Below are 14,739 nucleotides of genomic sequence, written 5' to 3' on the forward strand. Positions count from 1 at the left end.
CTGCGCCCACATTTCCTGCATTTCCTACACCTATATTACCTATGCCCGCACCTACATTACTTACACTCCCCCCAAGCTCAGTTTGTTCGTTTGTTTTGGCATCCACGATATCTTCGGTGTGAAACTCTCCATATTCTGACTACCCACCATACTAATCTTATTTTTTACGCCACGCAGTAATACATATTGAACATTTAACGCTCTTAAGCCTTGTCTTATCTTAATTGCTATCTGAAGTGGTTGTCTAATCAAGGTCACTAAGCCTAATTTCCGTAAACTGTAAAGGGCTCTTAAGCCTTATCTTAATTGCTATCTGAAGTAATTTGTCTAATCAAGGTCACTAAGCTAAATTTCCGGAAACTGTAAAGGGCTCTTAAGCATTATCTTAATAGGCTGTTAAAAAATTGACAGGTTGTTAAAGATAAGTGAAAATAAGAATTAATCTAATTTTAATTCAAAGTAAATAATTTTTAAGTGAAAATAAGAATCAATTAAGAGATCCAGCTCGATCTGCGTGCTCGACGGGGCAGGGGTTAGAGCCCAGCAGTACGGTTGCTTCCGCGTTCCGCGCACGGTTTGTTGAAGTGTGCACACACGGCGGCAGACAAATTTTTAAAGTTTTTTTGTTATTTTCTTTTTTTATTTTAAAAAATTTTTTTTTTATTTTATGAATTTTTTTTTGTGTTTTTATTTTTTTATTTTTGGTTTTTATTGTGTGTTTTTATTTATCTAATAATAAAATGGTATGGTGTGTGTCTGTCTGTGTGTCTGTCTGTGTGTCTGTCTGTCTGTCTGTGTGTGCACACCAACTTCAAATTGGCAATACGATGTCCTCGACTTACATGATGAGGTCCTTAAAACCTTCCCCCCAAAAAAATTAAAAAAAAATTTTCTGCATTTTGGTTAAAATGAACAACTACAATGTCCTCGACTTCCATGATGAAGTCCTTAAAACCTTCCCCCCAAAAAAATTAAAAAAAAATTTTCTGCATTTTGGTTAAAATGAACAACTACAATGTCCTCGACTTACATGATGAAGTCCTTAAAACCTTCCCCCCCAAAAAAATTAAAAAAAAATTTTCTGCATTTTGGTTAAAATGAACAACTACAATGTTCTCGACTTACATGATGAAGTCCTTAAAACCTTCCCCCCAAAAAAAATTAAAAAAAAATTTTCTGCATTTTGGTTAAAATGAACAACTACAATGTCCTCAACTTACATGATGAAGTCCTAAAACCTTCCCCCCCAAAAAAAATTAAAAAAAAATTTTCTGCATTTTGGTTAAAATGAACAACTACAATGTCCTCGACTTACATGATGAAGTCCTTAAAACCTTCCCCCCAAAAAAAATTAAAAAAAAATTTTCTGCATTTTGGTTAAAATGAACAACTACAATGTCCTCGACTTACATGATGAAGTCCTTAAAACCTTCCCCCCAAAAAAATTAAAAAAAAATTTTCTGCATTTTGGTTAAAATGAACAACTACAATGTCCTCGACTTACATGATGAAGTCCTTAAAACCTTCCCCCCAAAAAAAATTAAAAAAAAATTTTCTGCATTTTGGTTAAAATGAACAACTACAATGTCCTCGACTTACATGATGAAGTCCTTAAAACCTTCCCCCCCAAAAAAATTAAAAAAAATTTTCTGCATTTTGGTTAAAATGAACAACTACAATGTCCTCGACTTACATGATGAAGTCCTTAAAACCTTCCCCCCAAAAAAATTAAAAAAAAATTTTCTGCATTTTGGTTAAAATGAACAACTACAATGTCCTCGACTTACATGATGAAGTCCTTAAAACCTTCCCCCCAAAAAAAATTAAAAAAAAATTTTCTGCATTTTGGTTAAAATGAACAACTACAATGTCCTCGACTTACATGATGAAGTCCTTAAAACCTTCCCCCAAAAAAAATTAAAAAAAAATTTTCTGCATTTTGGTTAAAATGAACAACTACAATGTCCTCGACTTACATGATGAAGTCCTTAAAACCTTCCCCCCAAAAAAAATTAAAAAAAAATTTTCTGCATTTTGGTTAAAATGAACAACTACAATGTCCTCGACTTACATGATGAAGTCCTTAAAACCTTCCCCCCCAAAAAAAATTTAAAAAAATTTTCTGCATTTTGGTTAAAATGAACAACTACAATGTCCTCGACTTACATGATGAAGTCCTTAAAACCTTCCCCCCAAAAATAGAATAGAATAGAATAGTGTTTATTGAGCGAAAAGAAAAAGAAAAACAAGGAAGAAAAACATCGGCGGGGAGATAAAAACAAGGCACCGAAGTGTCTCTTTCCATGCGTATCCCCAATACTAGTCATGTTTGACGACAATTCTCCAAGACCATCCGGATCGTGGGCACAGAGGATTCTTGTGAGTCTTTTAGCCTTCCGTCAAGTTGTACTCCGTAAGCCAATTTCATAGCGAAACGTCTTGTCTTTTCCAACTGTTCGATCAGGTAGTCACTCTCCTCCGTACCGTACCAGCCCTCGTAGCCATATGTGAGGACTGGCTGCACACACGTTTTGTATACGTAGATGTACGTTTCCGGATCCAGATGGAACCTGGTTAAGCTTTTGAGGATCCTCACACTCCTCTTTCTCTGATTTGCTATATGCTCTACGTACGAGCCACGACAGTTAATGGTTGCTCCCAGGTAAGAAAGATTTTTTCTTTTCGAGAGATCCATCACATAGCTACTCATCGCATATGCACAAGACTCCGCATAGCGACTCCCTCTCCGCAACCATGAAATGGTGCTCTTCTCCGGTGCTAGGGTCAAACCCTTCTCTATAGTCCACATCTTTAGCGTTGCAATGTATGATTTCAGTCGTCTCCAAGACTGCGATATCCTTTTCGAGGTATCCATGACCAGGATATCGTCAGCATAGATAACGAGCTTGCCAGTACGTGTCGACGGCAGAGGAATGTCCGCCAAGAAGAGGTTGAACAGAAGTGGACTCAAGATAGATCCCTGCGGGACTCCCTTCTAAGTTCCACACACCCCGATAGGCGGTTTCCACAGCGGACAAATGATTGTCTTCCTGACAAGAAGCTCTCCAGCCATCGATAGGTCTTTATCCCGGCTCCGATGTCATGGATTCTGGAGAGTAGGCCCAGGTGCCACACGCTATCGAAGGCTTTGGCCAGATCCAGACACACCACAGTTAGCCATGCTTCATTTCTGTCAGCACGGGATAATTGGTGCTCTAACTCCCTGAGGCAGTCCCCTGTGGATCTTCCTCCACGAAATCCCCATTGTTCAGGTAAAAGCAAATTTTGTGATTCTATATGACCAGAGAGTCTGTTAAAGACAATCTTTTCCATTGTCTTAGAGAAAGCACAAATGAGGCTAATTGGCCGGTAGTTCTGTGCCAGCAGTGTCGATTTACCAGATTTTGGAATCATTCGAACAATCGTATGCTTCCACGCCGATGGAAGGTGTCCGAACGTCCAGCTGGCGTGAAACAACATAGTCAATGCTCGTATCAAGATTTCAGGGGCCTTCTTTAACAACTTCGGAGGGATGTAGTCGAAGCCAGGCGCCTTGTTCTTCAACCCAGCAATTGCCCTTTCAACCTCTTCCTGTGTTATCGCCCCACATAATGGTCCCTCCGATAATTGCGAAGAGCCAAGCTTCTTCACAATTCGGTCATAAGTCCCTCGTGGAACGGTAGATTCGACCTCTTGAACCTTACTCAGTTGGTTCCTGAGTACTTCCGGGATACGATCAGAGGAGATATATTTCCCGTCTGGTTCTTTTAGTGAAATTTCAAATCCTTTGGCATCATTTCTGGTAAGGCGTTGATATGCTTTCCAGAAATTAGGGTTTCGCTTATCCAGTTTTCTGCATTCAGACCTCCATTTACTTTCGACCTCAGTCTTGGCCATTTTTGCAATAGTAGATTTTATCTTGTCGATCTCCAATTTCAGGCGGCATTTGATTGACTCAACCCGACATCTTCTCCTGCGATTTTCCAGGGTACCTTTCGTTCTGATCAGAGTGACAAGTTTCGAATTCATCCGCTTTTGCGTTCCTTTGGGTTTCCATACATTTTTTAATGCATAAACATCCAGGAATTTTATGATTGACGATCTAAGGTGATCATCGAGATTGTCAATATCATCTCTGCTTCTCAGAGGCTGGGACACGACATTTCGAAGAGAATCCCGCATATATGATTCGAATAAACTCCAGTTCATGTTCACGAGGTTGTAACCAATGAACAAGTCCTCCGTAACATTCATAGTCATCTTTATCAACATCGTTTGCGGCACGTGGTCAGAGCCAATGTCCGCTTCCAACCTCGGTATGTAACATAAAGGACTAATTGATGCCGAGCATAGAAAGAGACCCAAGCGATCAGCCCTGCCTCTGTCTGCATAATGATTCAGTTCTTCCGATGTAAAGACCGAAAAACCCAAGCTACTGGCCAAGTCCTCAAGGACAGTTCCATCCATATTCGTAGTTTCACATCCATAACTCACATTTTTGGCATTAAGATCTCCTGCTAGGATTGACAGGCAATTTTCCTCAAAGAACGTCCCAATAACGTTTGAATAGCGCCTTAGCGACTTTGAGTACATTCCCCCGACGGTTAGCCAGCCAGCAGTCGTGTGCAGCTCGAGCACAATAAGTTCACAGAGTGACTCCTCCACAATTCTGATGTTTCTTACCTTAAGGTTCGCCCTGTAGTAGACTGAGGTTCCTGTCCCCGCCACTGAGTTTATTTTCCATGGTATATTAATAGACTTATAGCCTTCGAATTCCACCCTCGTAGCTTCCTTCAGCTTAGTCTCATTGATAATCAATATGTGAGACTTCGCTGTGGCCAGCAGGAGCCTCAGCTCCGATGCCCGTCTCGCAAGCGAGCGGGCATTTAGAATTGTCAGAGCAAGGAATCCTTCCGACATGGGTGGCTGACCTCCCGTGGGAGCGCCACCCCCCAAAAAAATTAAAAAAAAATTTTCTGCATTTTGGTTAAAATGAACAACTACAATGTCCTCGACTTACATGATGAAGTCCTTAAAACCTTCCCCCCAAAAAATCAAAAAATTTTTTTCTGCATTTTGATTAAAATGAACAACGCGAATGTCCTCGACATCATGATGAGGTCCATTAAAACCTTCAAGGCAAAAATCTCACGTATTAAGAATATCCTGATAAACGACAGCGAGAATATTAACAATGATGAACTCCCAATTATTCGCGATAAAGAAATTCAATTCATCCTATGTTTTTCTCTTTAAAATTAATTGCATAATCATTATCGACCATAAATCAAAATTAAGCTATTATCATATTTGACTTTGACAGAATGTGCAATCCAGATGAATAGAGTGTTGCAATTAACAGATTTTGAAAAACCACTTTGATAGTTGAAACCACATTAGCACATCATTAACACAATTTACCACCAATTGACGCACGACCTTGAATAGAGTGTGCAATTAACAGATTTTGAAAAACACTTTGATAGTTGAAACCACATTAGCACAATCATTAACACAATTTACCACAAATGACGCACGACCTTGAATAGAGTGTGCAATTAACAGATTTTGAAAAACACTTTGATAGTTGAAACCACATTAGGACAATCATTAACACAATTTACCACCCATTGACAGCGCAATCAGAAGAATTGCGTAAAAAATTAACTATTTACTTGAGTTTTTCGTAAAGATAGAATTTATTTTCGGTATGCCTCTTTTCCTAAACTTTTTTATTATTCAAAAATAATTTTTTAAATAGATAACCGAAGGAGGAAAAACGAAGCTGAAGAAAAAACGGTCAGCTTAATAAGGTAATTAATTAAATCTTTTTTGTGTGTCGCTTTCTTGCCTGCCGCATCTCTGCCTGCCGCATTTCCGCCTGCCGCATCTCCCCCTGCCCCATTTCCGCCAGTAAAAAATAAAAAAAGAAAAAAAAGGAAATTACAAAGGAAAAATGAAAAAATTAAATATAAAAAAAAATAAACCACAAAAAATGAAAAAAAAAGTTTGCAATGACAATAAACAAGGCCCAGGGACAGTCATTAAAGGTAGTTGGGTTATTTTTAGAGTGAGTGCTTTTCACATGGACAGCTGTATGTGGGATGCTCGAGGGTAGGCAGAAGAGAAAAAATTTTCATATATGCAAGGAAGGACGGACGACAAACATCGTTTATCAACAGGCGATAGAATAGGGTTACATTAAACCAGGTAGTTTTATACATCTACATAAACTTTAGTTGTTTGATGATGAAACAGGCCCTCCGCAGGATCTAGGTCGCGGTGAGCGAAGCGAGCTGCCGAGCTAGTTTTTTATATTTTTTTTCTTTTTTTGTGTTTTAGTTTCTTTTTTTTATTTAAATTTTTTGTTTTATTTTTTAATTTTTTCTTTTTTGGTGTTTTAGTTTCTTTTTTTTATTTAAATTTTTGTGTTATTTTTTTAATTTTTTTCTTTTTTTGTGTTTTTATTTTCTTTTTTTTATTTTTTAACTTTTTTTGTTTTATTTTTTATTTTTTTTTTTATTTTTTTTGGTTTTTATTTTTTCTTTTTTTTTGTTTTATTTTTTTTATTTTATTTTTTTTTTAACTTTTTTTTTATTTTTTAATTTTTTTTGTTTTATTTTTTCTTTTTTTGATTTTTTTGGGTTTATTTTCTTTTTTTATGTTTTAAATTTTTTTTATTTTATTTTTTAACTTTTTTTTCTTTTTTTATTTTTTAACTTTTTTTGTATTTTTTGATTTTTTTTTGTTTTGATATTTTACCTTTTTTATTTTCGATTTTTTGTTTTTTATTTTCTTTTTTTGTCTTTTGCGGTGTTTTATTTTATTTTTTTTGATTTTTTTAACTTTTTTTTTGATTTTTTTTCTATTTTTTGTTTTTTTATTGTGTTTTTATTTTCTTTTTTTATTTTTTAATTTTTTTTCCTTTTTCATTTTTTTTTAAATTTTTTTTTTATTTTTGAATTTTTTTTTGTTTTATTTTTTATTTTTTATTGGTTTTATTTTTTTTATTCTTTTTTGTTTTGTGTTTTTATTTTCTTTTTTTGATTTTTTTTTTATTTTCTTTTTTTTTTTTTTATTTTTATTTTTATAATTTTTCGATTTTTATTGTGTTTTTTTTCGATTTTTATTGTGTTTTTATTTTATTTTTTTATTTTTTAAAAGTTTTTTTATTTTTTTATTTTTTTTATTGTTAAATTTTTTTTTATTTTTAAATTTTTTTTTATTTTTATTTCTTTTTTTGTCTTTTAGTTTCTTTTTTTTATTTATTAAGTTTTTTTTTCTTTTTTTGTTTATTTTCTTTTTAATTTTTTAAGTTTTTTTTCTTTTTTTTATTTTCTTTTATTTTCTTTTTTTTGGGCTTTATTTTCTTTTTTTTATTTGTTAACTTTTTATATTTGATTTTTTCGTGTTTCTTTGTAATTTCCTTTTTTTTCTTTTTTTATTTGGGTGAGATGGGGGGAAATGCGGAAATGCGGCAGGCAGAGATGCGGCAGGCGGAAATGCGGCAGGCAGAGATGCGGCAGGCAGAGATGCGGCAGGTAGAGATGCGGCAGGCAAGAAAGCGGCAGGCAAGAAAGCGACAGGCAAGAAAGCGACAGGCAAGAAAGCGACAGGCAAGAAAGCGACAGGCAAGAAAGCGACAGGCAAGAAAGCGACACATAAAAAAGCGACAGGCAAGAAAGCGACACACAAAAAAGCGACAGGCAAGAAAGCGACACACAAAAAAGATTTGATTAATTACCTTATTAAGCTGACCGTTTTTTCTTCAGCTTCGTTTTTCCTCCTTCGGTTATCTATTAAAAAAATTATTTTTGAATAATAAAAAAGTTTAGGATAAGAGGCATACCGAAAATAAATTCTATCTTTACGAAAAACTTCTTTTCTTAAGGTCGTCTTCCCTCCTTCGGTTATCTATTGAAAAAATTATTTTTGAATAATAAAAAAGTTTAGGAAAAGAGGCATACCGAAAATAAATTCTATCTTTACGAAAAACTTAACTAAATAGTTAATATTTTTACGCAAATTCTTCTGATTGCGCTGTCAATGGGTGGTAAATTGTGTTAATGATTGTCCTAATGTGGTTTCAACTATCAAAGTGTTTTTCAAAATCTGTTAATTGCACACTCTATTCAAGGTCGTGCGTCAATTGTGGTAAATTGTGTTAATGATTGATGCTAATGTGGTTTCAACTATCAAAGTGGTTTTTCAAAATCTGTTAATTGCACACTCTATGATAATAGCTTTATTTTGATTCATGGGCGTTAATGATATATGCATTTAATTTTAAAGAGAAAAACATTGGATGAATTGAATTTCTTTATCGCGAATAATTGAGAGTTCATCATTGTTATATTCTCGCTGTCGTTTTCATCAAGGAATTCTTAATACGTGAGATTTTTGCCTGAAAGTTTAATGGACCTCATCATGAATGTCGAGGACACATTCGCGTTTTCATTTAATCAAAATTCAGAAAATAATTTTTTGATTTTTGGCGGGAGGTTTTAAGGGACCTATCATGTAAGTCGAGGACATCGTAGTTGTTCATTTAACCAAAATGCAGAAAAATTTTTTTTAATTTTTTTGGGGGGGAAGGTTTTAAGGACCTCATCATGTAAGTCGAGGACATCGTAGTTGTTCATTTTAACCAAAATGCAGAAAAATTTTTTTTAATTTTTTGGGGGGGAAGGTTTTAAGGACCTCATCATGTAAGTCGAGGACATCGTAGTTATTCATTTTAACCAAAATGCCAGAAAATTTTTTTTAATTTTTTGGGGGGGAAGGTTTTAAGGACCTCATCATGTAAGTCGAGGACATCGTAGTTGTTCATTTTAACCAAAATGCAGAAAAATTTTTTTTATTTTTTTTGGGGGGGAAGGTTTTAAGGACCTCATCATGTAAGTCGAGGACATCGTAGTTGTTCATTTTGACCAAAACGCAGAAAATTTTTTTTAATTTTTTTTGGGGGGGAAGGTTTTAAGGACCTCATCATGTAAGTCGAGGACATCGTATGATTGCCAATTTGAAGTTGGTGTGCACCCACAGACAGACAGACAGACAACCAGACAGACAGACAGCACACACCATACCATTTTATTATTAAGATATCGAATCGAGATGGTTTTTCGAGCGGAATCCCTTGCGATAGTACGCTCTAATTCTTCTCGATCGCGTCTGGCTTCCCGCACTGAAGTTTTAATTAATTACTTGTAGTTATTGGTTGTTTTTTCAAAAAAAAAAAAAAAAAAATTAAATTTAAAAAAAAAAAAAAAAAAAAAAAAAAGATATTGAGTTAGCCAATTTTTGTTCAATTTTTTTTTTTTTTTTTTTTTGTTCAATTTATAAATGATTATTACGGATTTTATGGAAGTATCCGTCATTACTCGAAATGCTTCAGAGGTAAAATATTTTTATACAATCCGAATAAAAAAAAAATTTTGTTGTCATACCGCCTCGGAAATATGTGTAAAGTAATATATATTAACAAAAAAACAGTTTAAAAAAAAATATATCAATTAAATGTCTAACCATGAGTTATTCACAATAAATATGACCTATCTATATTAGAATGGTTCCACTTGTTCTACTTTTTGTTTCGTTCTGTGATCCAAAACGACTGTAACCTAGCAGAACGGGTTTCGGGAAATTTGAAAAGAACTGAATTACAAAACTGTACATTTAATACAGAACACGTTTCGACACATACAGAACACCTTCTAATTCGAGATTACGTTGAATTTCGAAATGGAGAAATATTTTCGAATTTACCCAACTTGATATCATTGTAATAACATTTCATTAACACCAGTGTTTGTCGAGGAAACTCGTTAACGAGAATACTAAACAACTCATTTGATAGAGTGATTTACTTATTCTGGATGTACATTCATATATTTTAAATCACTAGAACACTTTATTCATGCAGTAATCTTCGTTACATTGATGTAGATGCATTTGCAGGTCTACCCAGTTTAACAAAGCTGTACAAATCCTATTTTTACATTACAGTTATATGCCATCAAATACCATTTTTCTGCCACCAAAAATCATTAGTTCGCCCAAACTTCTGTATTTTACATTACTGACTGTGTAGTATTAATGAGAGAACGAAAATGTGCATATATACGAATGGGTCTCAACCCACTATGTATACTTTGTTATTCTCATATAAGGATTACGAAAGTGACTAATGAAACAAGTTGGCTGTCCATTGAATTAGACACCAAAAGTGTAGAAATGACTACAAATCAAGTTAATGGAGTAATACTAATCACAGCACAAGCATATGGTGTGTTTGTTTACTCACAATAGATTGCAACCGCTGCCGATACCCTAATCCCAGCAATCTTCTATGCACAGAAGATTGTTCTTAAATTAAAAATTTCGGTGTTCTAATTTACTAACCTGATTATTTGTTCCAATTTTTCTTTGTTCAACTTATTAGCTCTATTTGTGTTAGATGAGCTAGTCACAATGATAAATACATAATTTGAAAAAGATACATGTCGAGCACTAAGATTTGACCCTCTGTAAAAAGACGTTCCCGATTGTAATCTTTATTGGTATCTTAATCCTGAAATGGACAGCTATTCAAAATTCTCTTAATATGACTTTATTGACATTAATGTGATTGATTATTCATTCTAATATTTCTTTGCTTCTTGCTCTGTCTGACAAAAGCGTAAAAATACATGCAAATCGAGCTCGAGAGGCAGCACTAATCACGGAGGAAGCCTATGGTGCGTTAGTTTACTTACAATAGATTGCAACCTCTACCGATATCCCGCATTAAACAATCATCTATGCGGAAGGGATTGTGCTTAATTTAAATATTCAATGTCATTAATTAACTAACCTAATCATTCATTCTAATATTTCCTTGTTCCTCTTTTGCGACACCACTTGTCAGAAATTCTTTCTTAGATGCTAATCATAAATAAAACACAATCTTCCCCTGCTTTAATAAGTGTGGCATTTCTGTAAAAATGTAATTTACACGACAATCATGCAAACAATTTAGTGTTCAATCTCAGACTTACTGGAATTAATGACCAGACTAATGTTAGATAAAATGGGAATTAGAGTAGCTAGGTCCCTCAACAAAACATCAGGAGGACCGCCCAAAGTACAATCGTCGAGATCCCTTTAGATCAGGGGTGCGCAAGCTTTTTGGGTTTGCGGCCGCATAGCATTTGTTTTCCCTTCTCTTCCACGGCCGCACATTTTCTGCATTATTTTTTCGATATTAATATAGTAATTTTTTTTAATTATTAAAAGTGACCGCATAAGTTGCCCATTGTCATCGAGACCGAATGAGTTCTTGGACAGGAAATGCTCTCGTTCATCAGGGACATCATATTATTAAAATAAATAATTATTTCATGGACAAAAGATAAGAAAGAAGGAAAATTAATTAAAAGAAATGTATTATACAAGTTATTCTAATGACGGTCAGGATCTTTGGTATTTTTTGCGAGCTTATTGAAATCCACTGGTAGGGTAGATATCATTATGCGCAAACATTACTCTAAGTTTGCATCCGTTATCCGAGATCTATATTGACTTTTTAAATATTTCATTTTGGAAAATGTAGACTCACATAAATATGTGCTTCCGAATAAAACGAGAATATTTCTTGCCATTTCACGTAAATTTGGATAATCTGTCGCTGATTTCCATACATTCAATAAATCTTCGCTTTCATTAAATTTATTTATCAAAATTAAATCATTTTTTAATTTCAATAATTCAATTTGAAATTCCAATGGCGCATTCTCAATCGAAACAGTATGTGGTGCTGCAGTTAATTGAAGTTTGAGTTCAATTTTTTTAAATTTGTTAAATCGCTCTTCAAATTGTTTCAAAATATAATCGAATATAGTATGTGACCGTCCGCTGAATGGACCACGCCGTTTTATTTTGTCATCAATGAGATTTTTGACTTTTTGAAAATGAAATAATTCATTTTTTTCTATGTGAGTCTTCAGTAGGCGGCATGTATCCATAAAATCGTTAATTTTTTATACATTCGACAAATTGTTTGGTCTTTACCTTGCAAATATATATTCAAATTATTGATATATGTGAGTACATCAACCAGAAATGCTAAGTCAATTAAGATATTTTTTTATCCAAAGGACACTCTTTTTGCTTTGATGAGTAAAAGTTTACTAGGTGGTCTTGACAACTTGGACTTGACAACTAGGTGGTCTAAATGTCTTTGAAAATGTTGTTTAGCATTGTCCCGTTTTATAGTTTTCACAATCTCATGGCACAATAAGCATTGCATGCTATTGTTGTCTCTTTCGACTACGAAGTATTCACTTTCCCAGTTGATATTAAATTTTCTTTTTTCTTCATTCAAAGAACGTCGTCTTTTAACAGGTAATAACATAAATAAATTAAGCCGTTTATGATAATTACTTTTAATAGAGGTTAACCATTATATAAAAATAGAATTTTATTTAATATGAATATTTTTAATTATTATTTAGGGTTTTTCTTGATTAATTAACACTATGAGCATTATATTTAAGATTAATTGCTCGATGACCTAATTGTGCCCACGGCCGCACATTTATTGACTCACGGCCGCACTTGCGCACCCCTGCTTTAGATCATCCATAAACAGTAAGTGATTTGTTGTATATGTAATACAACCCTGATCTTGGTTATTAATCATCACTTTTGGGTACTTAGCATTCAGAATTCTACTAAGAGGATCCATCACCAGGGCAAAGATTTGAGGTGACAAGGAATCACCCTGGAGTATGCCTCTTTCCAATTTTACCTCTCCGATTTCATTATGATTCAGAATTAGCTTTATTCTCCACTTCGTTACAAGGTTCTTCACAAAATTCACAATCCAGCTAGGGAGTCCGGAGTTTTCAAGCACCTGGAACAGAAAGTCGTGATCTACCGAATCGAACGCTTTCTTTACGTCAATCCAGGTAGAAAACAAATTATTTCCGTTTTGCTTGTGAATGCACCGGTTAAGAATTGCTTGTTCCTTTGCCCCTTGACACATTCGCCGAGTTCCCAATTGATTATCGGCAATCAGATTATATGCCTCAATATAATCTCCCAACTTCCTGTTAACACATTTCGTTGCAAGCTTATATAGGTTAGACATACAAGTAATTGGTCTCAAATCTTTGGGTCCTTGACAAATATCTTTCTTTGGGATGAGATATGTGATTCCAGTGTAGAACCACTCATCCGGTATGTATTCACCATGGATTATCTTGACTAGTTCTTCACACAAGTGATCATGGATTGAGGTCATTTTTTTAGAAAGAAATTATACACCCCATCACAACCGCTAGCTCTCCAGTTTGGGAGTTGTTTAATTGTTTCAAGGATGCTTTCTTTACTAAACTCTGCAAATGTATCCTCTGCCCATGTCACTCTCTTGTTAATATGTAACACATTATCGCTCTTCTCATTTCTACTCCATATTTTTTTCCAATATGAAAAACATTCACTGTTATTAAACATGAACTCTGCACTCTTTCTCTCATCATTTAAACTGCGATAGAAACAACGCCGATTCAATTCAAAAAACCAATTCTGTTTCCGAAATTCTTTTCTTGCATCATGGAGTCGAAGTTTCTTCTCAACAATCTTTATTTCGTCTCCAATGCAAGCAGAAATTCTTCCAAGTTCTCCTTTCTTTGCCTTTCGATATCCATATTCACTCAGCGTATCCCTCGTTGCATTATCAAACTTCAAACTTCCTTTTTGATCAATAAGTGTATTAGTCTGTTCGTATTGTTCTTTAAGTTTAATTAGTTTTGCTTCCATTATTCCTTTCCAGTTGTTATTCTTAGGAGAGTATTTTGTGAGAGCTTGGTATGTCAGCTGTGCAGCATAAACGATATCGGTGATATCATTCAAATTGACAGGAGGGTTGGTCTTTATATATTCATTAATCACTGCATTTATTCCAGACAATATTTCTTTTTTAAGTAGTTGATATGGGACTTTTTTGGTCGGCTTTCGTTTTTTTCTAGAGATAGATTTTACTTGCCCTATTTGGGAAGAAAATTCAATTGAGCAATCTCTAAAATTAGAGATTTCAGTCTTGTGATTCTTTTCTTGATCCAATGGAGAGTTAGACTTTGTTCCCGTCATCTTAGCCAGACTCTTCACATTCGCCACAGATTTGGACGTGAGGAACTTTTCGTTAAAAGCCTGAGTAAACATAGGCCATCCACCACGTGGTATTCTTTTGAATCTTGCTCGAGAAACGTTAACCACTTCATTCGCCCATTTGATCATGTCCACCTGCGTTACTTGATCGATGATAGCCCGTAGAGTTAACAGATTAGCAGGACAATCCGGTTGCGACACCGAATTTGGAGGGGGAATATCAGATTCTTGCGTTCCAAGCTGCCCACGGACCACACGATCTACGTTATTATTGGTTTCTCTTTCATTATCTTACGTAGATAGGTCCATTGGAAATGTTTCATTAGACCCAGTAGAAACAAACATGCACGTAACAACCAATAATATTTTATAGTTGAAACATGAACTTACAATATAGATTAAGTATTTCTTTTTATATACAAATGACTGAATACATAAAATTATTTATATTCAAAAAAATCAGAAATTTTATTTTTTTTAATTAATTTTCTTAACATTTCCCCAATTCGCATAATATTTTCATGATCATCTATATCTGCATTTACCTGAGAAGCATAAGTTTTAATAATCTCTAAAGCTCTGAAAGCT

Source organism: Octopus sinensis, unplaced genomic scaffold (genome assembly GCF_006345805.1).
Source record: "Octopus sinensis unplaced genomic scaffold, ASM634580v1 Contig12082, whole genome shotgun sequence".
NCBI classification, from domain to species: domain Eukaryota; kingdom Metazoa; phylum Mollusca; class Cephalopoda; order Octopoda; family Octopodidae; genus Octopus; species Octopus sinensis.